Source organism: Choristoneura fumiferana, chromosome 13, assembly GCF_025370935.1.
Source record: "Choristoneura fumiferana chromosome 13, NRCan_CFum_1, whole genome shotgun sequence".
In the NCBI taxonomy this organism is placed as follows: domain Eukaryota; kingdom Metazoa; phylum Arthropoda; class Insecta; order Lepidoptera; family Tortricidae; genus Choristoneura; species Choristoneura fumiferana.
Window position 1 is genome coordinate 6,745,707 of NC_133484.1, and position 16,530 is coordinate 6,762,236.

General features: G+C 36.1%; 2 non-coding genes across 2 annotated transcripts; both read right to left on the bottom strand.

The window, feature by feature from the left end:
• Window positions 1-4,338: 4,338 nt before the first annotated feature.
• TRNAM-CAU (transfer RNA methionine (anticodon CAU)) lies at window positions 4,339-4,410 on the bottom strand. Its single transcript has one exon. It is a non-coding gene; the product is annotated as a tRNA-Met (tRNA).
• Window positions 4,411-4,908: 498 nt separating this feature from the next.
• TRNAM-CAU (transfer RNA methionine (anticodon CAU)) lies at window positions 4,909-4,980 on the bottom strand. The gene has a single exon. It is a non-coding gene; the product is annotated as a tRNA-Met (tRNA).
• Window positions 4,981-16,530: the final 11,550 nt, after the last annotated feature.

Genomic DNA, 16,530 nt, shown 5'->3' on the forward strand with positions numbered 1-16,530 from the left:
ATTCGTATAAGTGAATAAGCGTCATCCCCATGGCGAGATTGAAAATATTCGTAAAGGTGGCTATAGGGTTGCCAGTATTTAGAATGGAAAACGTGGACATTTAATTTTTTCCTTTTTAGCGCCGCCGAGCTAACATCGCTCGAGTATCGCTGAGCTAGTTTTCTTTCAGCGAGCTTTATAGGTCTTGTCGCTGCGACAAAAGATCAAGCAAGTGCTCACCGGTAGCACAGAATAAATAACAGTAATAACGTAGTGTGAACAGCCAGTGATCAACCATTAATATATGTGTCTCTTTTACTCACACAGTATCTTATATCTTTTGTTTGTTTCTTGAGTGAGAAATGATCGATAGCCATTCGTTTCCTCGCCGGCAGAAAGGGAACTGCATAGCTATAGTCAGTCAGGTAGATTTTCAAAAAATATCAGAAATGTAATTTGTCAATTAAACAAAAAATGATGACGATATAGCCTTTTAGAGTTCCGCGTGTCGTCACACCTATGTACACTTTTTACTAAGGAGTGACGTCACTGACCTCCACACCCGAAGTTTGACGCGCTGCATCTTTGTAATATTTTGTTTGATTGACAAAAGAAAAAAATACATTTCCAATGTCTTCTGATAATCTAAGTAATACGTTACGTCAGTTTAATAATAATAATAATAATATATTTATTTCAGATTAAAAATCCATAGCTTTGTTAGTAGATACAGTCACTCTTATAGACTAAGGGTTAGTAGTACAGTACAAGTCCTATATAAACGACGTAAGTCTGTCAACGACCGGTGCATGTAGGCTCAGCCAATGTTTTGTTATTGGGCTGTCCCAACGGTGAGCGACCGTGCTCAGGATGCGGTTGGGGCTGGCGCGCACGCGCTGCATCGCCGCGGCGCAGCGCTTATGAATAGCGTTTGCATAATGTAGTTTTTTTACCCAAGAAAGTACCTAATAGTGACTGTCCGCTCTTTTTACCAAATCGTAGTGGCTCTACAGGCCTGAAGTTTCTCCACTATGAGGGCAAGTTCGACTGCCACTCAGGCGCGCTATCCCGCGATCATAAATTTCCTTGCTAATGCGTTTTGGAATGCTGCCACATTCTTATCTTGCTTAATTTTGTAGGCCGAGTTTTAGGAAATAGAGCAAACATGGGCGTTTCACAAAGTATTCTTAAAACGTCAAATTATCCAAGCACTTGTTACCCGACTGCCCAAAGGAGGGTTATATTTAATAAAGGAATTAATATTTTCTATCCAAAGCAGCTTCTTTATATTATGGTGCGCATTTGTCTTAAACAAGAAGCTGCTTTGGATATAAAATATTAATTCCTTTATTCCTGTGGGAGTTTTGAAAAATGCTGAAACCTAATTAGTATTTTTATATTTCCTACAAGTGGACCACAAACATAAAGTTATATCGGTACTCTTCGTCCTGACCCGAATAGAACAGGAACCAATTGAGTCTAAGAGTGAAACTAACCAAATTACAATTTAATGAAAATAAAATATCTGTTTCAAAAATATTATTATACCTCGTTGAGTTTCTTGCCGGATTCTTCTCAACAGAGGTTTTTCCTCACCGGTGGTAGTTTTTTTTTACATTCATAACTACTTGTTATAGCCTAAATTGAATAGAGATATTTTGACTTTTGACTTTGACTTTGATTTTTCTACATATTTCTATCACATTCTGGAATATCGAATTATTTTAAAATACCATTTTTGCTAATGCTTATATGGTGCAATTCTCCGATTTAAGTTTAGTAACAAATGCACTTGGTTCACTGTAAAATCATAGTAATATTTTTCTATTGCCTAGCATGTAAACAATGTATTCATGCTAAACAACCACGACTCGTATTAAAATCAGTACGCATCCAATACCAACATTTGAATACAATTCCATTCTATGCATATTTCCCTTACTGTATCACCTTTCATCTCTTTTCAAAGGAAAATAAACAACACGACTTGGCATTTCATTTTGCCACGTCTGAGCAAGAAAAACAGGATTCCAGGCGAAAAACGTTCTTGTGAAAGAAAATAATGTGGGATTATTGTAGGTCTTTTCTAAGACCTACAATTAACTTGCCTAGCTCTGTGTAGTTGATTTATTAAAGTGATTGAAGAAATGTAAATGACTATATTATACCGGATGGGCCCTGTAACAGGAGCAAAACATTAAAACACAGGTTCTGCTACTCAAATGGAACTACTTTAGTTCTGCAACTTTAAAAAATTAAGTAATTTTATTATTATGTTAATTCTAAACAAATTAAATAGATTTTCAATGTACTGCATCCAATAGCCTAAATGACATCGCCTGTCACGTAACAAAATGACGGATTTCGCAATACATTGCTTGTCCAATTAAACTTTAAACTATAATAAAAATCACAATACTGGTTATTTTCAAAAGTCGTAGAACTAAATTAGCTCAATATGAAGGGTGGAAGCTGTGGTTTAATTATTATTTTTTGCTATAGGGCCCACCTTGTATTATTGTAGGTACCTACATAATATTGTAAGTTAAATAAAAGCTTATAAAAATATGAGGGTTTGACAATGCATTTTTCGATTTGTAAGGTAGTAGTGTCAAGTGTCCCCCTCCTTGCTAAATGGTTGTGTTTAAATATTTGTAAAATTCAGGATAATAACACATAATTAAAAAATCTATCTATCTGTCTATTTTAAACCGTCGTCTTAAATCCGTGTAACACAGGCTTTACACGACACACCTAGTGTTGTGTCTATGCCTTTGCTGCTAGTGGAGTCCGTGTGACGTCTTATTTCCGAAGCCACCATAGTGTAGTCCCCACGTTGTTAATCTTAGAACGTCATGGATCCTCAGCAAACGTTGAAGGCGACAGACCCCGCATATAAATTCGAAATTATTATTCGACAGGAACTTGGCCGACTTCAGTGCCTATTATTCAGGTACAATATTGAATGCCCCCACGGTGTTGAATAATTAGAAACATAGACGAAGTCTGGATCTCAGCAAAACGTTGAAGGCGACAGACCCCGCATATAAATTCGAAATTATTATTCGACAAGAACTTGGCCGACTTCAGTGCCTATTATTCAGGTACAATATTGAATGCCTGCGGCCTACTGGTGCTGAATAATGAATAATGAAACATAGACGAAGTCTGGTGAAAAAATCTTTAGGGCGACATAACTGTCAAGTCTTAATGACCCTTTTTTTTCTTAACATTAAGTAACATTGACATTAGTTTGGGTGTAGGTACTTTCTAAAATAATACACATAGTTGTGTGACTACTGTATTTTTACAAGATTTTAACCGACTTAAAAAAAGGAGGAGGTTATGAATTCGGTTGTATTTTTTTAATGTTTGGCTGGTCACTACCTTTGTAGTTATTTTTTAATTTTATTAGCTTGTGATAATGCCCCACTGCTGGCCAAAGGCCTCTCCACTGGATTTTCAACTCGCCCCAATTCCTTAATAATAAATAAATTCATTCATTTCGGGCAACTTGGCCCATACAATAAATACCTTACAGACTAACATACATATTTAATTATTATTTAATGTCTGGCCAGTTGCTGGAGCCCGCGTCCAAGTCACTCTGGCATCGCCTTGGCCTGCTGCGGTACCGATAGCCATCACTAAGTGGTAACCTGTGCCCACCTCTCTAGGCCCACGTGGCAAACGTAGCCTGCCCAGTCCTAGTTGATCCTCGCGGTGGCTTTACCTACGCCCACGATGCAAATTTGGGAGCGCTGTGTGATGTTTCGGAGTCGATCCGTCCTTTTAACCTTCCATTTGCCTTACCTTCAATTTGGACTTCTGTATTTTGGAAGGACCAACAGTATAGACTGCTGTTATACTGAATTTCGAAGTTCTAAATTGCGATTCACTGCATCCCTAAAGTACTAAAATGCGACGCATGTTCCTGCGAAAGTACACCACATCGATCCACATATTCTTGAATGTTCGACTTTATATCGATCTACTAAGTAGGTTGGGGTTGGGTTAAGTTAGAACTGCGGCCACAAAAGCGAAAAAGCCAGAAACCCAACCTACTTATGTAGATCCTTTGTAGATCGATATTGCATACTTTCGCAGTAACGTGCATCGCGATGATAAACATTCGAGAATATGTGGATCGATGTGGTGTACTTTCGCAGGAACATGCGTCGCATTTTAGTACTTTAGGGATGCAGTTAATCGCAATTTTGAACTTCGACATTCAGTATGACAGTCAGTATAGACACGTTTAATTTAATTAGCTGCTAATTAAATTAAACACGCCTACTACTGCAGTAGAGGTGACAGCATAGCAGAAATTACAATAAAAAAAAAACTAAAAGTATTCTTTAGCAGAGCGTGGGTTCGATCCACGGACCTCTGGGTTATGGGCCCAGCACGCTTCCACTGCGCCACTCTGCTTGCATTATTACTGAGCGGGACTAACGTTTATTAACCGTAACGAATGAAAGACGTGCACATAACGTTTTGTGGAATTATTATGCTGCAAAATTGTTATGTGATATAATTATACCTACATCTATTATGTGATATTTCATGAAAGTGGAAAAATGCGTGGTATGTAGGTAAAAAAGCTACGGCTACTACGGTAGATCATTAGTTTGATATATGTCAGAACCGGGCTTGCACCTCCGAATTGTTCCGAATCCATTTACCAAATCACGTTTAAAACTTATCACAAATTTACGGTGATGAAAAACATCCTGAGGATACCACATTCATCTATTCTGTTCGTAATTCGGATTAACTTGTTAAAGATAATTTTGTAGATAAAATTACAATGCAAGTACCTGCTCGTACAGGCCATAATTCAAAGTAAAACCAGCAAAACTTAAAAAAAAATGAAAACTGAGAATTCCATTTTCGTCATTTTTAATTAAAAATACAAAAAGTGTTCTTTAGCAGAGCGTGGTTTCGATCCACGGACCTCTGGGTTATGGGCCCAGCACGCTTCCACTGCGCCACTCTGCTTGCATTATTACTGAGCGGAACAAACGTATATTAAACCGTAACAAACGAAAAACGGTTTGCTCAGTTATGTTTTATTTTAGTTTCGTATTAGTAACAGTACAACAGTACTATTGTCATGCTAGAAATAGTCTCGTCCAAAACAAAAACTTCGATTTGCTCTTAATAAATACTCGTCAGAACTGTTCTAATCTAAGAACGACCTGTACAATGATACTGAAATAATTGACCTTTCCCCTAATATCTTCGGGACCGTCTGTTGGAGGCGCTTTGTTGGAGGATTCCCTTCCTTTCACTTTTCTAGACAGCTGCGAATTACTACAGCTCTTGTGTTTTATACCTAAATGAGAATGATCAATCACACGTCTGAGAGGATTTTGCCTTTCTGTGCGTAAATGTTCCGCTAATGTTGGCTTTTTAGAGTGCTTTTTGTTTCCCACCCGGTTTAAATGTCTGGTGCTTTATTATGTTTATTTTGACCGCTTGATACAAAAGTTTGAAGGACGTTGTAAATTAAAACGGTCTCAATGTATGGGATAAGATGGAGATGGAGAGTTATTTTTTACTAGTTTTATTTAGTTTTACCTGTCCCGTTGTCTGTCTGTCTGTCTGTAGTCAAATCTTGCAAGTAAAATTCGACCAACTTCCAGTAGTCGGATTGTTTTGAAATTTGGCATACATATGTAAATCACGTGACAATACAATAATCTAGTAGTGACATTCTGGTAGTCCAGCCAGGATCGTCTCCGCAGGACGGAACTCTTCAACGGTTAATAGCATCGACTTGAAATTTGGTATGCATATGTAGTTTGGGTGACAATGCAAGTACAACGTTTTAAACTTTCGTAATTTACACTCATAGCGTGATAAGTCCCGTTGGTGGTATTTTGACCATCAATGCAAGTACAGTCAACAAAAAGTACAGTCAGCAAAAAAAGCTTGTATTGAAAAATCAATTTTTATGGTTAGGTTATTTAAAATTTAATTTAAAACTAAATGAATTAGATTATCTTTTTACAGGATTGAGGCTGTGTTTCCACCAGAGATGTGCAAGGATGTGTTCCGAGCAATGTGTTTTTTATGAACCAATAGAAACGCTTCACTAACCTATCCTCGAACAGCACCGCTCTGGTGGAAACAGCTGAGCGGAGCGAGGCGAGGTAAATGAAGCGTTCCTATTGGTTTATGAAAAACACATTGCACACCTCTGGTTGAAATTAAACGCAGCCTAGCGGTAAGATTAGGCCGTGGTTGCTAAGTGATTTGACCTATGGCCTCTCAAGCAGAGAATAATGGGTTCAAAATTGATGTGCGAAATTACATCGAACTTTACCACGAGCTTTGCGGTAAAGGAAAATATCGTGAGTAAACATGTACAAACCTGCAAAGCAATACAATAGCGTGTGTGAAGTTCCCGATCCGCACTGGGCTCGTGTGGGAACTACGGCCCAAGCCCTTTCATTCTCAGAGATCTATTCCCAACAGCGGGATGAATATAGGCTATGATGAAGTTTATATTAATTTAACTATACGTATCGTTTCCTTTAATTAAAACCTCGCTCAAACGATGGAAAAATAACGTTGTTTTAAACGTGATGAGTTCTTTTATTCCCTTATCTTCGAGCTGAATAATTAATTAGCTTTAAACCTGATTATTTAATGAATCCGTAAAGGATTCATTAAGTTTAACCTTTGCGATTATCTCCGTATAAAATTTCATGCAGAAAGTTCCGGTATTTTAAGAAAATCTATTACCTACTGGTTCTTCTGGGATGTTTCAAATGTTGAATTTTTGTTTTTAGGGGTTCGCGGTTACAAAGTTACACTCTGTATAATCTAGCTATACACAAATAGTAGATTCACAGTGACATACCGTCACTACTTAAAAAAAAAACTCGTACCTTGAAATAGATAATTTTCTGAGTGAACTTTATGAACATTGTATCAAGGTTAAATTTTGATTGACATATTGATTTTAGATACGAGATTTTTAGTAGTGACGATATGTATATATTCAGTACTAAATTATTGTTATTATTATTTTAAAATTTAGTCAAAGTGAACGATATATAGCTTTTAGTATTTTAACTAAGGGACACTGATACATCCCTGTATTTCTTATTATTTATCTATTGTATTTTTTTTAATGTTTAATACAGTTTTTAAGTATTTTATTGTAATTATATTTTTATGATGATTCTGAACGATAACAAAATGACGTGTCAAAAGACCCCAGCCATTTACTGAATATTTCATTTGAATTTGAATTTGAATCTAGATACGTAGTCGATATGTATAATAAATATTCTGTACTAATGTTATTATAACACGTGTTACAAAAACTTTCGCCAGAAAATAAAATTACGACGCCAGTCACATCAAATTTAACTAATCGGTATCTTGAGAGCCCGTAAATACGCTCGACTGACTGTGCATATACATAACTAGCTTTTAACCGTGGCCTTGCTCGCATAAACGATTAGGTCTGGCAGGTAACACTGATTACATAAATGATCTAGTCTGGTGTCAGGTGTATTGGAAAAAATAATGAAATTACCTATCTATTGGAGTGACACTCAATTTTTTTTAACGCTGGCTGATACACTGCAGTTTGTTTTAATTCTGGAATTTCACCCAGGGTTTCTGTGACAGACTGGTTGGAGCTATTATCATGAGATCCAATTTGACCACTTTAACATTTAATTTTGTGTCACGCTTGATTTTGAATAACTAAACGAGCCAATCGCAAGCAAGACTGTAACGTCAAATAGACCTCACGATACTAACGCCATCTAGCGATATTTCACCTATCTAGAAACCCCAATTCCCATGTGAATCTTCATAACATCATGTCTTCATGTACAGGTCGATTCACAAATCACGAATGGATAGAACGAAAGTAACATTACTTTGACATATTGACATCTATGAAGGACAATGACATTTTCATATTCGTGTGAATTTATTCAAACAGATATGTACTTTCATTCACTCATTCAATCCATTTGTGATGAAAAACATTTGTGTCAAACATTTTGTCTTTAGATAATGTTGCGGTTGAGGATCCAAAATTTGTCATAATGTGCATACTTAACCCTGTCGGAATATCGACCAACTATAATATCGTACCAACTTTAAGTTACAGCATGAAAGATACCCACAGACACAAACTTCCGCATTTATAATATTAGTGGAATATATATCCGGCACATGACAGCGTAAAGCAGTCGTTAGCTTCGCTGAACGCATCCCCGGAGAAAAATACGTTCAACCGAGCTAATTATTACAAGTTCTTGGAAGGAATTTGCCAGGATTTTAACAATTTATACTTGTCGCGACCCAATTTGCTGTCTCTGGAAATTTGGTGTTTGCCGGGTAGATTTAATAGTCGGCACACCCAACGGATCTTGTTAAAGCTAAGCAATAAAGTTATATTTTTTGCTCCTGTGCTACACTGATATTTTTTGTACTAGTTAGTAGAACAAGTGAAGTTTTGGTAGAAAGCTGCGAGTTTTTACTGAGTATACTGCCATATATCGACTCAAAATAATACCCCATTTTAAACTTTCTAGAAGGTCTAAATTGGAATAGTGCATTATTTTGAGTTGATACGAGTACTTTTGATCTAAGAATACGCTATCTCGACTATTAACGCTAGATTATTTTCTTACATTTGTATTTTTTTAGGTGATATGCAATCACGTTTAATTACATCATGACGAGTCAGTCAGTCAATCAAGATTTCATTTTACATCAATAATCCCGAGGGTTCACCTAAGCTCCAACATGGTATGCAATAACTTACAATGTTATTAAGAAAACGATTATATATAATAAAATACAAAATATCCATAGGACTAAAACTACTATTAAATTAAAATAACTAAAACTAACACTTTAATTAAAAAAAAAGGATTAGTAAGAGATATATAAATAAATGTTATCGTATGTATTTTTCAGAATCAATTTAACCGCTCTTTATCTTGCATGCTATTAATAAGCCTACGTTTTTATTGTATTTTCTGTGCAATAATCCTCTTTTTCAGCAATTAACTTCGTTGACAGAGCTGGAAGCTAACATGACTTTTTAACTATATAGGCGTATCAGGTGTTTAACACGCGTGTCATTTTGATTCATCTTTGTTATTTCTGTATTTTATAGTAATATTATACAATAAATAGGTCAACTAAACATAGTTTGTAGATTGTTCAATACATGATTGAACATGAATGGCGACCTTTAGTTCCATTTTTCATTTTCTGTAGTTGTCCGCCTGGCAACACTAGTTCTACTCACGTAAGCTCTACAATGCAATGCAGGCTTAAAATATTATTTTAATAATAAACCAATTTATATAATCTCTGGAATTGTAAGTATAAAAATTCTTTCCATCGTAGTTCAACAAACTAGCCGAGCTTACTTTTGTGTGTAGCTAATATACATACTTCATTTTGAGCAAAAATTCAAATTTTTGCAAGGAATCTCGAAACAAATGCTTTCGCTGCACAGAATCCAAATTACATGTGGCAGCTGTTTCTGGTTAAAAATGCATAAATTGTATTTTATTCCTAAACAAACGCTTTGATATTACTATCTCTGCATAGAATAAAACAAAGTCGCTTCCCACCATCTGTAAGCTTCATCATCATCATCATCATATTAAGCGTAGGAGTGCCACTGTTGGACACAGCCTCCCTAAAGAGCTCCAGTTGCTTAGGTTGGAAGCGGCCTGGATCCACCGAGAACCAGCGGCTTTAACCAGGTCATTTGTTTATCTCGTTGGTGGACGTCCTACGCTGTGCTTGCCGATCTGCGGTCTCCATTAGAGAACTTTTCGGCCCCAAGCCATCTGTACACTTATATCTGTATGCTTAGGTTTTAAACTACGCAAGGGATTTTAAGGGAGCACACCACCATCACTTAGATAACTTTTCACAAAAGGTTTGTAAAATATTTGACACATATACAAGCGACGCGCCCCGGCTTTGCGCAGGTGTAGTTTTGGGGAAAACAAGCTGAAAAAATGTGTAGTGCCCCGACTACGCACGAGTACAAATTTGAAAAAAAAAGGTCGACCTTTTTTCTCAAAATTGCACCTGTGCGAATCGGAAGCCGGAGCGTGTCGCTAGTACAGAATAAAATATTCATGTGTATTAACTTTCTAGGCAAGAACGTAGATTATTACAAGTAGGTAGGCGATCCAGTTTCATTAAGAGACGTTTCCCAGCTCATACAAACTAAAATGTTTCAGTGTAATCTAATTTGGCTCGTGTTTTGTTATCACGGGCACAGCTAGGGGGTTGGGTTCTTACTGTCAATGTCTGGGTGAGACCCATTAATTAATGTAACTACCATAAATGTACTTTCATATTAAATACATGCGTCTTTATTTTTATGCGTTTTTAGTTTAACTAAAGGGTCCTTGTAGGATGTAACCCAAAAATAAAGACGCATGACATGTCCGTCGTTCCGTCTATCTGTCCGCGCATAGCAGGTAGTTGTAATATTGCAAAGGACTGTAAATTGTCCATGGGAAAAATGGGACGTATAAATTGTCCATGCGAAAAAGGGGTAAAACAAAATTATGAAAAAACTACTCCTACACGCTAATTAAATTAGAGCAGGTTTTAGGTATATAAGTTAACGGGTAATCAATCAAATCAGCCGACATCCATCAAAGAGTAATAGTCGATCAAAATTTCATACTATCGAATATTTGCCGTAAATATCTAAGCACGGAATCCCACATTGGCTGTGACCCGACAGGTACTTGTTTTTTTTTTCAATAAACGCTTGGTATATGGGGCGATTCTATAGACATGATCTGAACCCACCCCAACCAATTCAGATAATTATTGTATAGGCTAGCGTTTCGTAGCAGTACCTACCTAAAACTGTAGGAATTTGACTATTTTTAAAATATTATGTAAAGCGATTGATAATGCGTTCTGTTGAAAGAAAAAAAAACAATTTTAACTACTTTTAAATAAACAAGTAAAATAGATTTTATGAAGGTTTGGAATTCAAGATTCGACAGAGAAAGATATATATAATTATACTAACGTGTGACGTCAGTAGCGCTTTATTTAATGTCTGTATTCAGTGGTAGCAGTATTTTCACTATTGAAAGAGATTTTGTTGATGATAATGAGGATTCAAATGTAAGTATGTAGTTGTATCTGAAAACGCTCGTGGCGTATTTTATGGTAATTTTCGACAACTCGCGTTTCAAGGCCTCATTTATACAGCAGTTGTATAAATTACTATTGTCATTGGATTTATACAATAATTGGTTTACTTGTGTGGACATGCATACATAGCTGTTACCATATATCAATGTAGTAGCAAAAATTCCAATCAAATGTCAAAATATCGGCTTGGTTTGAATGTTAAAATGCCCATCGGGCTTCGGAAAAAAACGGCTATAAAACTAGTCCGAGAGCTAGCACATACTTTAGAGTTGGTGTTTGAGGATGCGTAAATGAAATAAATGGAATACTTCCTGCATGGTAAGTATTTAAATACAAAATCTGGTGATCTGGCTGAAAATTACTACTAGAATAAAATGTGGCTGAAAATTAAGTTCAAAGACACGTCTATACGTCGTACATACGTCAAAAGCAAGATATGTTTATTCAGTTAAAGCTAAAATAAGCACTCATAAATATTGATAAATTTACCATAGATACACCGACACAGACATAGATACATACAATTATAAGTGAGGTAAATAAAAGCGTGTTAAAAAAGCAATACGTACAAGTTTTACGCTGCCTAAAATACCTCCTAAAAACAGTGCACTAGCTCTCGGAATATTCAGTTATTCCAACAGCGAAATTGTTAAATGAACGAAAAATGTTCCATCTGGTTTTGATAGCAAAAATGACAAAACATAAACAATAAACTCTAATTGGTAACGTGGAGTTTCGAGTACCTAATTCTAAGAAAATCAGCAAGTAAATATTTGATTTTGTGTAAGATTTAAATTTATTTACCTACTGGTAACCTATATTTTACTTCAATATAAATTCAATAAATATACTAATAATATAGTTGATAATAATAAAGATTTACCTACTTAAATATTTATTTACAGCAACAACTTTAAATAGGTTATTTACTTTTCTTGGAAAACTTTAATTTATTTGGTTATAAATTTAGTAGTTACACAGTAGTGTAGTAAATTACAGCTGTAATTTCCCTACTCGTATTTTATATTGAGCGCTGTTTTATCACCTATTTCACATTGTATTTTCGAGTGATGTGATTTGAAAAATCTGTCCCCTGATTATTTGAATACATGGTTTATTTACCTACTCAATTAATATTGATGCTGCATTAATTATGCATTAACTGTTAAACTGGTAATGAAATCCTAGACTAAAATTCAATTTACTTTTTATAAAATAATAATCAATTCAAGCCCTATTTTGACGGCGTAATTTGATAAATGGCTGTAAATAGCAAAACGGCATAACAGCCATATCGAAAAACTGGACTTTATGGACGTGGAGTTTATGTATAAATTGTGTTAATAAAAAGAAAATAAATGTTTATATTTTGTGCCCATCAAGATCAAAGTATAAAATCTATGACAAATTATGTAAAATATTTATTTGTGAACATTTGTATTGTATTCGCTGGGTGCAATGTAGGAGGTGGGGGAACCACTAATCGCTCGCAGCGCGCGCCTTGGCCAAACAAGGAACTTTTCGGCGGACCAACTGTCACTATTTACTAGTGCTGCGTAGTTAACTGCAAGAACAAAAGCAAAAACAGTGATCACAAATTCTGTAAATTTACACAAGAAAGATGTTTTGTATGGCGTCGATGTCATTGAAATTTGACGAATTACACGAGCTTCAATGGTGTGACTCGTTACAAATTTATTATCTTCACATTTGTTTTTTTTACATCTTGGACATATTGAGCCAAAACTAATTGTTTTCCATTTATTGATGTTTGTGGTTGGAAAGCTATGTCGTATAGTGTGCTCGAAATCCAGTTTGTATAATAAATTCGGCCATGTTTAACTGAAAATACACAAAAGTTTGCATTATTAACGAACTACTACAGTCATAAATAATCGTCTGCAATATACATATATGTGTTGTGTTCGGGACTGGACGAATGATACAACGCTGCTTGATACGAACTGACGTTTATTCATCATGACAGCTAACTTATACCCAGTGGACGCAGCCACTGTATACGTAACATTTCTCCCCGTTTTACTTGGGAACATGGCCTGATAGGTCGTTAAGTATTAATACAATAAAATTCTTATAATTTACTTTGGGAATTGGACGCAACAGTATTCCGGACATTCCACTCTAGATCTCGCTAGGAGCTCTTTGCTGTAACTGCTCCTCATTATCACTATTGGAGGCCTCATGAAATTCGTCATCTTGAGTTGCTGAGGCTTCTGTGATCGGAGTACTAGCCGCTTGGGCGCTCTGGTTAACTTCACCCTCTTCCTCCCCGTGAGCTCGCGGCCGCGCGCTGGAGCCTCGCTGGCGGGCGTGGGCGTGGTGGCTGCAGGATCCTCCTCCGGTACATCGAAGATAAGATGTCGGAATAATTGTTTCCGTTGTTGTCCATCCCTTTATATAGTAGCAATTGGTTCACATGTTTTTAAGTTGTAATAGTGTAAGATAGTCCTTAACTAAGTATACAGTTTTCCTATTTTTTTAACAATCACTCCCCTGTTCCAAGTATAGTTTTTGTTGCCACAATTTTTTTTAAACATGACATTGTCACTGGTTGGAACGAAGGTCGTATTTTTCCCCCAAACGCTTTACTCTGTAAACACTGTTTACGATGCACGACTTTAGTGAGAGTATCGGGTGAGGACGGCGACGGTGGCGCATTTAATAAATCCCATCCTCGTCGCCAATGTTGTGTTCGGGACTGGACGAATGATACAACGCTGCTTGATACGAACTGACGTTTATTCATCATGACAGCTAACTTATACCCAGTGGACGCAGCCACTGTATACGTAACAATATGAAATGCGTTATTTGATTTTTTTTTTTTTAAGTAGCCTGTATAGTGTCCACTGCTTGGCAAAGCCTCCCCTCTTGACCTCCACAACTCTCGTTCTGACGCAATGTCAGGCCATCCTTTGCGAACGTACACAGTTGCATATTCGAACTACTCAGTCTAATCGCCTCGATATCATATGTGTGCGTTATTTGATTAAATTTGTTTATTTCTTTACTTCTCGTGAAGACAGTCATGAAAAAGTCCGTGTCCTGAAATTAATTGATTGTGGCATTTTAAACAGGCAATAAAAAAGGTCAACGTTATTATCGACACTATAGATTTACATGATCGAATAGAATAAATGTAAATTTCGATATTTCATTGAAATTATATGTTTGTTTAGTTATTATTCGTAATGACAGCCAGCCATTTGATATTTCAGAGTCCGCCGTAATTGTAAGCGCTAGTTGGCGCCTTCATCGCGCACCCAGGTGAAAAAGTTCGAAAGTATTATGATTAGTTGACAACGTCTCGAAATAGCGACTGTCGCTTATCTATCGCAAACTGTACGACGGGCAATTGCACACCAGGTGCGTTACTAAGCGAATGTGAATTAGAATCCCGAATACCTAGTGCCATCCACGAAGACGCGTGATTTTGTCAAAATTAGCCATTAATGACATTGTAATAAGAACCACTGCACGCGTCTTCGGGAATGACTATACACACCTAAAAACTAATTCGTTTTTATAAAAATTTATGTTGAGCAATGCTGACAGTAGCCAATGGACAGTCATTATTTCGTCCTCCGGCACGCCGTCGCCAATCCAGATGCTTACGGCCTGTTGATTAATTATGGGTAGCCGATGTCCCGGATTATCGCCAATAAAACATATTTTCCAGAAAGACGATAACTAGGATACGTCGCTAACAAAAATAGGTCCTGAAAAAAAAAGGATCGCAAACTTTACGGTCACTGTAGCCGAAGTTATTTAATAATGTTATAAGAAAGGAATTAGAGTTCTTATCACGTTGCCAAAAAAGTTAATATTAAAAATAGAAAAGTCGGAGGCAGCGAAATAAAGACAGTAACTCAATGGGATTGAAGAATGATATACAAATCTGAACTTGGCTCTTAATTTCCTCTTTTTGTTTATTTTTTGATGACTCGTTTAAAAAAAAATTACAATGCCATGTTTAGAAAGTGCTACTTTCTGCACGAAACTATAATCGAATAAGTATCTTTTTCATCACCAGTACAGTTAAATAGTTTTAAATCAGCCAAATGTCAAAACATGTATCGTAAATAAACTGTTTTTAATAATAAAACTAAGGAAGTTTGTCTTCCAAATTCAGCTTTGAAAAAAATAACTAAAAAAGGTTTATTCCAATATTCTTTTACAAATACCTAAAGTCCCCGTGATAGGATGCCCTGTGTTAAAGGACCCTAAAACCCTCACCCTAATTTCTAGAGAAGTGAATAGATGTCGGCTAAAAAAACTCGCTTTGCTCGATTTTAAGATGATCGACAGTCGTTGGAAAATACCTCCTTGTAGGTATTGTATAATAATAAAAATAATTGCCTAATACAATACTAGCGGTGAAATTCAATAATTTAAAAGACTCGTTCCTTTTCTTTCCTCTATTGGCATTTTATTGTTAATGTTAAAAAAAAAAAAATTTTTCTGAACACGACTTTATTTCCTGAACTGCTTGCGATTAATTAGATACGCGCCATGTATTTACATTGGCTCAGTTATTTTCACATGCCCGACAGCACGAGTTATCACCGTAACGTGCCGTAACGGAGAACTGAACGATTGGCATGAATGAAAACGAATTAATGACGACCGTGTTTTATTTTTCATAAAATCACCGGCCGCTCGTTAAATTCAGGTTCAGTTGTTTTCATGACGTTCTTTTGTTGAGTTTATTTCAGCGTGCATTGATAACAATAACGAACTCTGAATCGTGGACGAAATATTTCAAAAACAAGACGAAGGGGTGTGGAACTGTACAACCGTGGTGTATGGGCAAAAAAAAACCCGACTGCCTTAAAAACTAAAAGAAAGAAAATAAGTTCTTTCTTTCTTTCTTTCCTACTAGAACTCTGTAAAGTATGTAAGAATTAGTTGAAACTTTTTCAATATAAAGTTCGGACGACGACTATCTCTATGCTATGGCCTCACGTACAGACAACTCTATATCATTAGTAGATAATATTGAGATATAAGTAGTCTTTCTTACCATACTTTTAATACCTACCTAAAATGAGATTTGATAGCAATAGTTTTTTTAGTACCTATTTAGTGCGTTCAACAAAAAACACTGTCAAAAATCAAGTACCTGCTTACCTTTATTTTCTCTTGAGTAGTATACATACATAATCTACAGATCATAGTCATAAGTCTTCTTGTTGACTTCTCCGTAGACGGGTGAAATCAAAATATTTTGTTTTAATACGCTTAACTTAATTATGCTCTACTCCAACTCCAACCGCTATTTGCATAAAACTGTGCTTCACACATTTTTCATTTAATTTTGAATCTCCTATGGTCCTATGT